The 12,388-nt window shown below is 29.9% G+C and overlaps 1 long non-coding RNA gene across 1 annotated transcript; it reads right to left on the bottom strand.

The window, feature by feature from the left end:
* Positions 1-10,982: 10,982 nt before the first annotated feature.
* Positions 10,983-11,490, bottom strand: LOC126266526 (uncharacterized). The gene is made up of 2 exons (XR_007548855.1): positions 11,240-11,490; positions 10,983-11,179 (listed from the first exon to the last, which is right to left on the bottom strand). It is a non-coding gene; the product is annotated as an uncharacterized LOC126266526 (long non-coding RNA).
* Positions 11,491-12,388: the final 898 nt, after the last annotated feature.

Here is a 12,388-nt window from a genome sequence, read left to right as displayed (position 1 = left end):
TATGCATACAACTTAACCGTGAACTAAGCTAAGGAGCACCTGGTGTGGAAGACGTGAATTTGAAGTAAGACACTTAATTGGCATCTGCACCAAACAGTGTCGATTAGTTTCCAATATGTTTGAGATGATTCTTTTTTTTTAGTGCTTGTGCCACTCGAAGATGAATATTTGATGAAGTTTGGGAGTTGCCCGCCCGACACGTGTATTCATTTCACGTCACGGCAATAAATCATTGGACGTAAGTGTAATGCGACGTTGATTAAATAAAATCGCATTATTAAGAATGACGCAAAAAAGCACGTTGGAGCGATGAAGTACACGCACGAGATCGTTGTAGGGGGCAGGGAAACGAGAGGAACGAAAAAGGGAAGAAGTATGGAAAGGTGGGTCGCGGAGAAATTGTTTTTCCCGATGGAAATAGCGCGTGCCGTACGGCCCGGCGTAATGCTAAGATATGGCCAATAGCCAGGAGTTTTATATCCTCTACCGATGTTGCATATATAACGCGGGACATCAATATTTTAGTACCTGTAACGTTGCGGCTTCTCCGTTTCCTCTACCCCTGTTGCTCGCCTAGCCTCCGACCACGGTCATACTAAACTATATGTACTTTTCTGTTGCCGCGAAACTCCTCCACGTTCCGCCCTCCCTCGCCGACACACTCATAACACAAATTGGATGCCATTCGTCTGCGGAAGGATGAGGATTCGACCCCGGCTAATACAACCCTCAAATCACTCACCGTCTTTTTATGCATCACACTGAATTACATATATCCCGTATATACCCCGAAAGCTATTAGCGATTTAATAACGTTTTTTTAAAATCCTCTCGTTTTTCCTTAATTTAATTTTTAATAAATGCATTCTTTAAAATTTTTAATTAATCTCCCGGTTACTTGGATGGAAAATATAACTACAAAAATGTTTCGAACGGCTTATGTTACATTGAACCGTTTCGTGTCAGTCAAAAAAAAAAAAAAAAAATTAAACTATTTTAAAATATTCTTAAATGTAAAAAGAAATTTTCGCATTAAGAGAGAAAATGTTGTTGTATAAACTGTATATTTAATTGGTTACTTGTTTAGAATATTTTTTTTATTGATATTTCACACAAAAATACATTGATCTGTTTTTTAACAATCAAAAAAATTATAAAATATTTAAAATGTTCTAAATATGGTTTTTGCACATGAAAGAAAGGACAAATGAAAAGAAGTATTGTACCTTAGAAGTTTAGAAATGTTGGACAATTTTACTTTAGAGAAAAAGTGTTTAAGGGAGCAAATAAATTTTAATACAAATTGAATTTTTTAAAATGTTTTAAAATATTATGTACATTGAATGACTTTTTGATTCTTGAAGAATAGAAATTGACATAAAAAATGAAGTAAACTTTAATGAAATTTTATTTTTTATATTTAAGTTATCATATCTAATAAATGTATCTTTAATTTTTTATTTTATATTTAATACACATGACTTCAAAAATATTTCACTTAACTTAATATTCAATTCCACAATTTTATGTCAGTCAAAAAAAAAAACGTTTTACAACAATTTTCGAACGAAGAAAGACTGTTTGGAATATATACTTCAAAGGTGAATAATCTCGAACATTATTTTAGAAAATTTCTTTAAAAAAGTATTTAAGAGGAATAACAGTTTTTCATATAAAAAATAGTAGTCTATTGTTTTTAATTATTGAAAATATCTTATCCTTTGTAATAGTTAATTTTTAAAGTTCAAATCACATGAGGTTTCATAAATTTATAAATTATCAATAGTAAGTTAGCCTGAATGAGATATTGCATCTTTATTTCTTTTATAATTAAATTTTCGTGTCTAATAAATGTATTCTTTATATTTTTTATTTGATATTTAATTCAGGTGACTTCAGGATAAATAATATTACTTTAGACAAATTAAAAAGAATATAAAATCTCCAACAAGGTTAAACATTTATGATGATTGCACGTCCGTAAAGTTTTACAATAATTTTTGAATGAGGAGAGAATGTTTGAAATTGTTTACCTTAATGGTGAATAATTTGGAATATTATTGCAAAAAATTTTATAGAATAAACAGAGTTTGTTTAAATGCTTACAAAGAGATTATTCCTGGCCAATAATAGTGGTCGAATTTTTTTAATTATTAAAAATACCTTATCTTTAGAAATTAATTTTTTAAAATTCAAATCATATGATTTATTTTTTAATTTGTAAGTTCTTTTTATGCATTTTTAATTTTTTTTATTCACCTTAATGTTCCTGAGTTTTGTGACAGTCAAAAAAGTCCTTCCAAGTAAGAAAGAAAATGGGGAATTATATCTTAGTGATGAATAACTTGGAAACTTATTGAAATTTCTTCAGAAGAAAACATTGAATAACAAATGGTAGTATATTCTTCTTAATTATTAAAAATACCTTATTCGAAGTTTATTTTTTAAAAACCAAACCTTCTGAGATTTCTCTAATTTCTAAAATAATTTTGGTTTATAAATAACGGAATTAAATAAGAAGAAATAAACCTTAATGACACATTGCATCCTTATATTTTATATTTTATCAGTAAAGTTTCATGAATATTAAGTGTAATCTATAATTTTTTTATTTAATTTCTTAGTGACTTACTCATATTATTACTTCAAAGATATTTCAAGTAGATTAATCAGTCCAAAAAATTAAAAACAATTTATAATGTGATAAAAGTCCTAAAAGGTTAAAAATGAGTCTAAAGTAGAAACAAAATTGGATTATTATATGAAGATGAATAATTTGGAATGTTATTGTACAAATTAGTTTTTGTATAAAATTTATTTAAATGTTTACGGGGAAATTATATCTAGCGAAAAATGCATCCTTTAGTTAGAAAATATTACAACAAAAATATTTCAATCGGTTTAAAAGGATGAGATAAACGTATACTTAAAGGTGAAAAGTTCGGAATTTTATTAGAAAAAAATATATTAGACAAAAAGTGTTCAGGCAGTGGAATAGTATTTAAGTAAATAAATGTCTTCGGAGAAATTATTTCTAGTCAAATATCATAGTTAATTCTTTACGGTTTATAATTTCACTTTTTTAATTCTAAACCAATTTGAGATTTGTTGAATTTCAAAAATATTATATACTTTGAAAAATGCATTTTAAAACTCGGAACATTAAAAATGTGAAGACATGAAGAGCGAAGTGAACCATAATGGGGCATTGCCAAAATTATAAAATTGTTGTCTTATTTATAGCGCGCAATTTGAATTAGAATTTATGACGTGAATTAGTCTTAAAACAATATGAGGCTTTATTAAAATGCCGAAATTTATTCGACTTTCACTGCGACGATCGAGTTAAAATGAACAATCCCAACATTCGCAGCACACTCACACAATTAATGTTGTTTGACAATTTATAATGGCGGGAGAGCTGGCGGAGCTGTCGCGCGGAAGGTGTGACTCCGGGAGCTTAAACGGAATGATTGAGCTTAATGTGAGAGTTCATTATTAAACAGTGCATTCGGGGCAGGTGCATAAAACACACTTTCTGACATTCTGTTTCATTGGTTTCCGAAACAATTGGGGTACATAAATTGATCTAAATTAAGCGATATTTAATTACGCCGTCGCCCTTTCAAACGAGACAAGCAGTTGCCATTAGGCCTCCATTTGCGTGCGAGAAACTTTTAAGAATTGAACCCGAACACGGAATTTTGATAAAATATCACCCTTCTTCATTCTAATCCGTGTATTTATTATTTAAGAAATTATAAATATTTCTCTAATATAATCCCCGTATTTTCAAAATTTATAAATTTTTTCGTTTTACTGCGAGAAATGCTTTTAAAATAGTAACTTTTCTATCTTAGGTTTTATTACATTTTTACAGAATGTTATAAAATGTTTCGGTAAGATAATTTAATCATTTAATCATATTATATCTATCTTTATTTCTTTTACAGAAACGTTTATTTCATAAAATTGAGTTGAGCTTAAAGTTTTTCAATACATCTTACATATATTTAATTCTAATTCAATTTGGTGTTCGTGTAAACGTAAAAATAGTATTTAAAGATAACATTAGGGTGAATTGGACAGTAGTTTTTCGATTTTATGTACCTTTAACGTGATGTTCCTTTGCATATTTTACAGTGACATTTTCCATTGGGAAATCAGTTTACGCCATCAAGAAAATGTGTAAAATACAGTTAATTGCGGGACATATTCGGCCTTATCTGTATCAGCAAAGAAATGAAGCGATCGTAAAGTAGTATTTGGCGGGGTTCCACGATATCAACTTAGTACTTTACGACCGTGCAGGTCTACAAACTTCCAATAAATAATTTTCCTTATTCCGCTCCTCACCATAAACTTTACACGCCTATATAAAAGTAATTAAAAGAAAATTGCCATAAAAAATGCCGGTAAACGTAAAATGCACTGAAATGTTTACCTATAATTTCCCTGGCGGGAATAAAAAATGTATTTTGACAGATGTAGATTCGTTTTTATTGCGCGGGACCATTGAAATTGCACAGCGGACTGTGACATAAAATTTACCATAAATTAAATATTTAGGCCGCGGCTATTGTTGACGGCTACGTAAAACCGGACCTGGAAATTCGCTTTATAGGTTCCTACAAAGCTCGTTAACTGGACATAAAAATTTTGACTTTGCCCGCATTAACTTTGCTTATAATTAGATGACTTAACTGAAACTGATCTAAAGATTTCCATTTTTTCTCTGTACTCGTCCGTAGTTTCAGATTATTATTATTATTGTTAAAACAAAAATTAAAATAAATATGTTTTGCAATGGATTTTTTCATTTGATATGAAATTAAAATATATGTAATAATACTGTTAGTTTAAATTTAGATTGTTTTCCATTATAATTTGAAATTTTTAAATAATCTCATTTGGAAGTAAAATTTCAATCAATTTTTGCCAATTAAAAATAGTTAAATGCGTCACCGTGGATTTAATTGTATTTGTTTAGGTGTTAAATATTGGAGCTTGAACAAAAGTATAATAATATAATCCATATAATATAAACTTAAATAAATTATTAAGAATAATCTCTAAAAAATGTAACAAGTACAATGTGGTTTAAGTTGAAAATATTTTTAATTATTATTCGATTTTACTGAGAAATTCCTGAAAAGGTTCAGTGGTGGCCAGGGAAATGTAATAAGTAATGTATGCTTACTGTTATTTATTAGGAAATGCACACATCTAATTAAATATAATCAAAATATTCTATATTTTATTTAAAATAATTATTTTGTAAGTAAATTCTAATGTCTAAAAACGTTGATTAAATAATATATGTACAACTTAAAAAAAATGGTTATTTTGTTCTTCATCCTTGATCTTTATAAACGCTTGTAATGTCATTCTATATTAAATTCCACGACTCTTCAATTAATAAGCATAATTCCTATAAATTTGATGGTTGTTGATGTTTGAATCGAGAGCGCATGTCGTTCCATAAATTTTCAATTGGATTTACATCCGGACTTGCAATGGCTAATCAAGAACTTCAACATAATTATCTTTTAACCAATTTTTGACAACTTTGAACGCATGCTTCGGATCATTGTTTGCATAAAATGCATGTATAAATATTAGGGTGGTGCAAAATAATTGACTATTTTTGTTAAAGTTCCTTCACTGAAAAGTTAGTTCCTAGGCACCTTTAAAAAATCTTCTCTTCAAATATGAGCTTTTAATTTTAATAGGAAAGTCCTCATCATCTTAGTTATCTATTTTTTCTTCAGTTCCAAATGACATAATCCATATCTCGTCATTACTTGACGTGCAGAAAATTTCTATTTACACTTGCTCTACAAAAAAAGTAATAATTTATAATTTTTTCATAACTCTTAGCGTTTAGTAAATATCGGAGGTCAAAGTTTGAAGAATTTAACAAAATTTCTTTTTTTTTCTTCTAAATTTTAGAAGTAGATAAGTAAATATTATAACATGCGCAATATATATTTTTAGTTTTTTAATCTATAACTATATCCATAGTAAATTGTGATAAAATATTATTAAAAAATTGATTAGAAAGAAATACCTTCTGAAACAAAAGATAAGATATAAATCAGAAACTGTTATTCCATCAAAATAAATTCAAATTTTTTGAATATTTTCAAACTATTAAGATCAGTACGCATTTGGATTCGATTGCAGATATTTTCTATACAGTTAGAAAAATTGATTAACCACAGGAGTTCTTTTTTGTAAAACGTTCCACAAAAACATATGTTGGGAATTTCATAATATTAACTTATCTACGAGTTATAAAATTTAGAAGTTAAAAAGTTGAAAAAATTATAGGATACTTTTTTGTAGAGTATTCAATTTACTACAAAAATGTAAATAGAAACTTTTTGTATGATCAAGTAATGACAAGATATGAATTTTGCCATATGGGACTGAAGAAAAATTAGAAAACTGAGACGAGGTGGATCTTTTTATTAAAATTAAGAACTCATCTTTGGAGAAACATATTTTAAAGGTGTCTAAGAACCAATTTTTCAGAATTAAAAAAAAATATAGCCTACCCAAATAAATATCTACGTAACTGATAAATTATCGTTGGGAAATGGATCCTTTACATGTTTCATGATACCTCTATACATGAAAAGTCCTATTTTATCAATAATTTTCTATAATGGTCCTATACCATGAGAAGGAAAGGGACCCCAAATCATAATGTTTCCTCCACCGTTTTTCAATGTTTTTGAAATGTATCAAGGATTTCTATTTGGACGACGAGGAACGTACGAGTATTGTCGTATTGTTTACCATCTGATCATATTCTGTTGAATTTTGTGCAAACTTTAGTCTTGTTCGAATATTCTTTTAACATATATTACCAATGGTTTCATTATTGAAATATATATGTTGAAAAACATAAGTTTTGTTTAAGAGTCGACATCTGATTGTTATATTAGTTCTATTAAAATTTCTTCTAATTTCTATGTCAATAAAATAAGTTGTGTTTGTTAGGTCGTTTTTTACTGTATTTACAGTTGTATATGTTGTTTCATATTTTTTAATAACGTTACAATTTTTTTTAATGTAAATCCTATTAAGAACAAATTATGATTGTTAAAAGTATTGTTAAATAGGTAAACCAAATCAGACTAATGTATACGTTTAAAATAATTCTTTGTCTTACAAAATATTAAATTTTAAATTTTATGATATTTTTGTGGCCACCACTTGACAAAAACTGCATAAAAATTTTCTTTACCACTCTACACATTATATCTTTTTTTTATGATAAATATAACCTGAAAAATAAATTTCGGGTTTTTTATGAAATATAGGTAGATAAAAAATGTTATATATTAATAAGTTTGTGTCTAATTAAAGTATACATTTTTCTAATTATTTCATTTGGTTAAGTGTAAAAATATTTCTCATTCACTTTCATACCATTAAGTCACTAGGCTGAACTCATTTTACCCTTAGTTTAGGGTTAATATTTTATGTGTAAGTAGTGTCATTAGTGAATTCAGTGTACCAGGCAAAATTAAACTAGTTGTTTTGTTAGCACGATGAATTAAATAGATCGTGAGCATTGAAGTATGTAAGATGATACATATAAGGCGATATTTTTTTTATTCAAATTTGGAGCTTTTGACTAAAATTTACATATGAAATCCAAAAATATGTATTTCTAATTGAATTCAAATGAGCGAATAAATGTGGGTAATTTTTTTGTGTTGTATATATATCGAGAATTGAAAAATATATATTCAAAATTGTTCTACCATTACATAAATTATGAATAGCATGTCCACGTGTCCCGATAGAATTATTGAATTTCTACCTTTACCCGCTCGTATTTTACATACCTGATATCGATATGTTCGACAATTTTTCACGTTCTCATCACTTATTTAGTGAACATTCGGTATAGTCGAAGTGCATCAGCTATTTATAGGATTTGGATACATAAAACACCGAGGCAAGGGCGACTGTGAAGCAAGCAAAGGTGAGTTGTGGTGTGCTACATAGCAGTTTGGATGTCCTGCAATGCCGCACAGTATGAATATTTAAAACGCTACTATCTTGTGTCCACGTCTGAAGCCCAGTTATTGCCCTCCATGGGAAATGCCCTCGCCCACAACTTTGACCTACCCGTTTTCACTACACTTTATTCTTGTCTAGCGTCCGATACATATATGTATTAAATTTCATTTATAAATGAATTCGTTGTATTTACATTTTGGGCACGTGCGGCCCGTCATGCCATTGTTTTCAGACATTTTTCTACATTTTTAACATTTGTTTTATGGAGAGGGCGTCCGATGAAATATGTAGCGGAGTGAAATACGTACCTGACGGTAAAAGGGTAAAAGAAATTGAATTGTCTTGCACCAACCGTCCATTGCATTGTTGACGTACACACGTTTTATTTGATTTTTATCGTTCCGTGTTAACCACATATTTCTGCAATAAAACTCCATCACACTACTGCTTTTGGAAAGGTCAAGGGAAGGAAATAACTGGATTACTATCTTTACAGATTTTAGGCAAGACTTTATGGAGGAAACAAAACGATTATTAAATAAAAAACATGATTGAAAATAACGTAATTGTTAACGAAGTCTCTATTTATAAAATTACCACACATTACTGTTAAATATTTAAGAATTCCAAACAAAAATATTTTTGTAAGACCTTTTAAAAAAATTGTAGGTAAGTGTTAGTCAGCTTTCCAATATAATTTCGGCTGTAACAATAGAGGGTAGCGTTGAAATACCACATGATATATTTACGAGGGGCTTTTTGATCCGTGCGAATTCAATCAGATACGAAATCCTCTTACAACAATAAAACAACTCATGGGAGCTCCCGGACACACAGCCCAGGACTGTTCCCGCAAAGGTGCGAGTCTTTACGACTGGGACCTCTGGAAGCCACGGGATCGGGGATATGGAGGCGACGTAGAGCCCGCTTTATTACAATCATTTCCTGCCAGATACACACACGTACGGTTATTACTGTACTGCAGTATAGTAGTACAAATCCGCTAGTAAAAAGGTAAGGAGTTTTACCGGATGTGTGGGCCTAAAAACTGGCAGTAAAACGGCAATGAAGGGCCCAGTCACTCGATATTTCATACGGGGTTTAGTCTTAAAAATTTTGTTACTCCATTCCACCGCCAAAACTAAATCGCAATTCGATACTAATTTAAAGAAAAAAAAAACCCACCGAATTAGACCGTAACTTTTGCGAAAGGTGTAGCCGCAATAAATCAATGGAAAAGGTGGAAATAAATCGCGGGGGTTGCATAAATCACGCCTCCTTGAATTCCATAAAGCAAATTTCCGAACAAAGTGAATAAGAAAGCAGTTATTGTTATTTATTCGGATAATAAATATCAATGAGGCAGAATCCGCGATTGGGGGACGGGGGGATGCGACTTAGACCCGAACCAGTATGACACCGAGGGCCCCATTTATCATTGCGCCACGGCGGATCTATGAGAGGCAGAGGCACCTGCGTCCTTCCGGGGCCCATTCGACGCTGTCTGTCTCGTTGTGGTGTGTCACGGTGCGAGGACCGGGGGACCGAGCGAGGACGACGCCGCTACTCGCCCAATTAAACTTTAGATTGACAAATTTATTTTTGTTCGTGCGACCTGATTGTTATTCATTGGCCAAATTGATTATCGCATGGTTACGTGTCGGCCCGATCTCATTTGCCCTCTTGCGTTTTCTTTTATTAACTCTTCTGAATTGGGGGAGTGGAAGTTGGCGATGTTCAAGCTGTTCAATATGTTAAGAAACGGGTTTCTGATAGATATTTTTTAACCTAATCCAACATTTAAATATGGTACAGCCAAATATATCTGAATCCAAGACTGCAATACGAGTGGATTATGTGGGGGCTTCGAGAAGCTGTTCAATATGTTAATAAATGGATTTGTACTTGACACGTTTAAACTATTCCAACATTTAAATATGGTACCATCTAATTTATCATAATTCAAACTTTAATTAGTTAATTATATGAGCAGAAGTTGACCAAGTTCAAAGTTTTAACCCTGAATTCGAATGTATTTTCAAATTAAAATTTTACATATTAACATTTAAATTTATTGTTAGGTTAAAATTTTCAGCAAACTGAAATTGTAAATACTTATTAAAATTAATGGTTGTACACAGTGTAAAATTTCAAAACCATTCACAATATGTGGTTTAAATCGACAAATGGTGACAAATGTCTAATCGATTTGGTGTTTATTAAATAGATTATGGAATTAATGTAACCCTAAACAAGTTAAATAAAAAATAAATATACTTATTCACATTTAAATTATATTTTTAATTTAAAAAATATGTCTCTATATTCTTTTTAATTATCGGGTGTTGGACACAGAATTATTTTTATTTAACTTAACTTTTACATAATAAGGTACCTAACCTAAATTTCTCTACACTCACTTCAAAATTTTATCATTAACCTTACTTTGTCTAAATCTAACAATAACCTCATTTTGGAAGTTAACTCTTATAGAATATTAAAAGTACTTACTTAAAGTGTCAGACTTTTTCAAATAAAAGTAATTTTTTATAAGTTAGACGAATTAACCAATTTTCCAAGTGTTTGGTACTGGCCCCCATTTTCTTGCCAAAAAATTTTGACGTTTTGGACAAGTCAAATTTTAATGAAAATTAAAATGTTTGCCAGATTGAATTTCAGTATTTAACCATTAAGTAAGGTATTTACTAACACAGGCATCATTGGAAATTAGTATATTAGGATAAAAACAATATTATTTCCTCGCCTAACTTATTTTACCTTACACGATACCAAAATATTAATAAATTTACTTACCTCATTTTTTCTTAACTAATACTTAGAATAAATAAGTTATCTTATTGTAAAACAAATAAAATGCAAAATGGGGTAATAATTAGGCTTTTATTATGTTAAACAAATACATGATCCAAAGTAATTTAGTACAGTTATGATAGGCCAGGGTTTCCATCATCCAGATGTAGGTGCCTTCGGTAGCGGGGAGATGGGATTCAAATCCGGGGCTCTTGGCATTTTTAAAATGCTCTATGCTCGAAGGATTTGCTCTATCCACTGGAACCATCATGACGTACACGTTGCGCTGCTGGATTCATCGTAAATGTTTAACGATAAAATCCTAGGACTGATAAATAAAATGTAATTAATAAATCATATTATGATATAAAAAGATGCATTTTCTTACGGGTATTTCAGCGAAGTACTACTTTTTCGCCATCACCATAAATATACTGTATTATTGTAGATAATTCCGTTTTGTATTAGGTGTGTCACAGGTTACTAAAATAAACGTCTAATTCTATGCTACACTAAATGAACATTTTTGGTGTTTCTAAGAAACAGCCATAATGTAAGGTTTGTTTTTGTTTTAATTGTCTTAGTAACAGACCGCTTTTGTTTTTGTTGAAACAAAATTTGGAATTTAATGGAATTAAATATAAATATGAGTGGCTGGTAAAAAAATGAAGTTATCACATTTCTAGAATTTTGAAAATGTTAATGAATTTTGAATGAAGTGTTAGCATTTCCAAAACTTATTTTTTAATAGATGATCTTGTACAAAATAAAAAGTACATGAAGTTAATTATTGTAATATGGCATTACTGGTTTTGCCGATAATAATTCTTTTGTTATTACACATTTGGACTGCTTATTGTTGACTCAGATTGTCATGTTCCAAAATTGCAATTCTTCTTTGAGACTTCTTTTCGATGCTAAACAACAAATAAATTAAGAAGAACCCGAATCCACAAAATACATTTTTTGGAAATAAAAATTTTACAAGAAATAATGTTGTTTATTTTTATATCTATTAAATATTTAAAATGTAAAATAAATTTAATACACAAACATGTAAAAAATATATTTAATTCATGAAATTCAAATTATCCACTTTAAAAAATATATAAATGGTATAACCAGGTCCTTTTAAGAATTAAGACAATTCTTGTCTGATCATCAAATTCATCATATTAGATTAACATATTATATGATTAATCATTTTTACTGATTACCTACATCCACAAAAAAAGTTTGACATCCTTTGCACACTAATGCTGTGTTTAAATATTAAAGCTAAATTCACGATGCAAATCCTTGTAAATACCAACGTTGGTTACAAAATTTACAGAATTCAGTGCATGTAATTTAATTTTGGCGAAGTGAACAGGAACAGTGGAGTGTATGCATTTGTTTTCATTTCGACGAACATTAATTGTGAATGCACTGATACAGTAAAATTAAAATCCGTACAGCCGTCACTCATCGAACAATGAACAAGAAATGTTTTTAATTACTTTCTATTTCCATGTGTTTGTGCGGTGCATTTTTAGCA

Source organism: Aethina tumida, chromosome 1, assembly GCF_024364675.1.
Source record: "Aethina tumida isolate Nest 87 chromosome 1, icAetTumi1.1, whole genome shotgun sequence".
Lineage (NCBI taxonomy): Eukaryota > Metazoa > Arthropoda > Insecta > Coleoptera > Nitidulidae > Aethina > Aethina tumida.
This window is presented reverse-complemented; position numbering and strand designations above follow the sequence as displayed.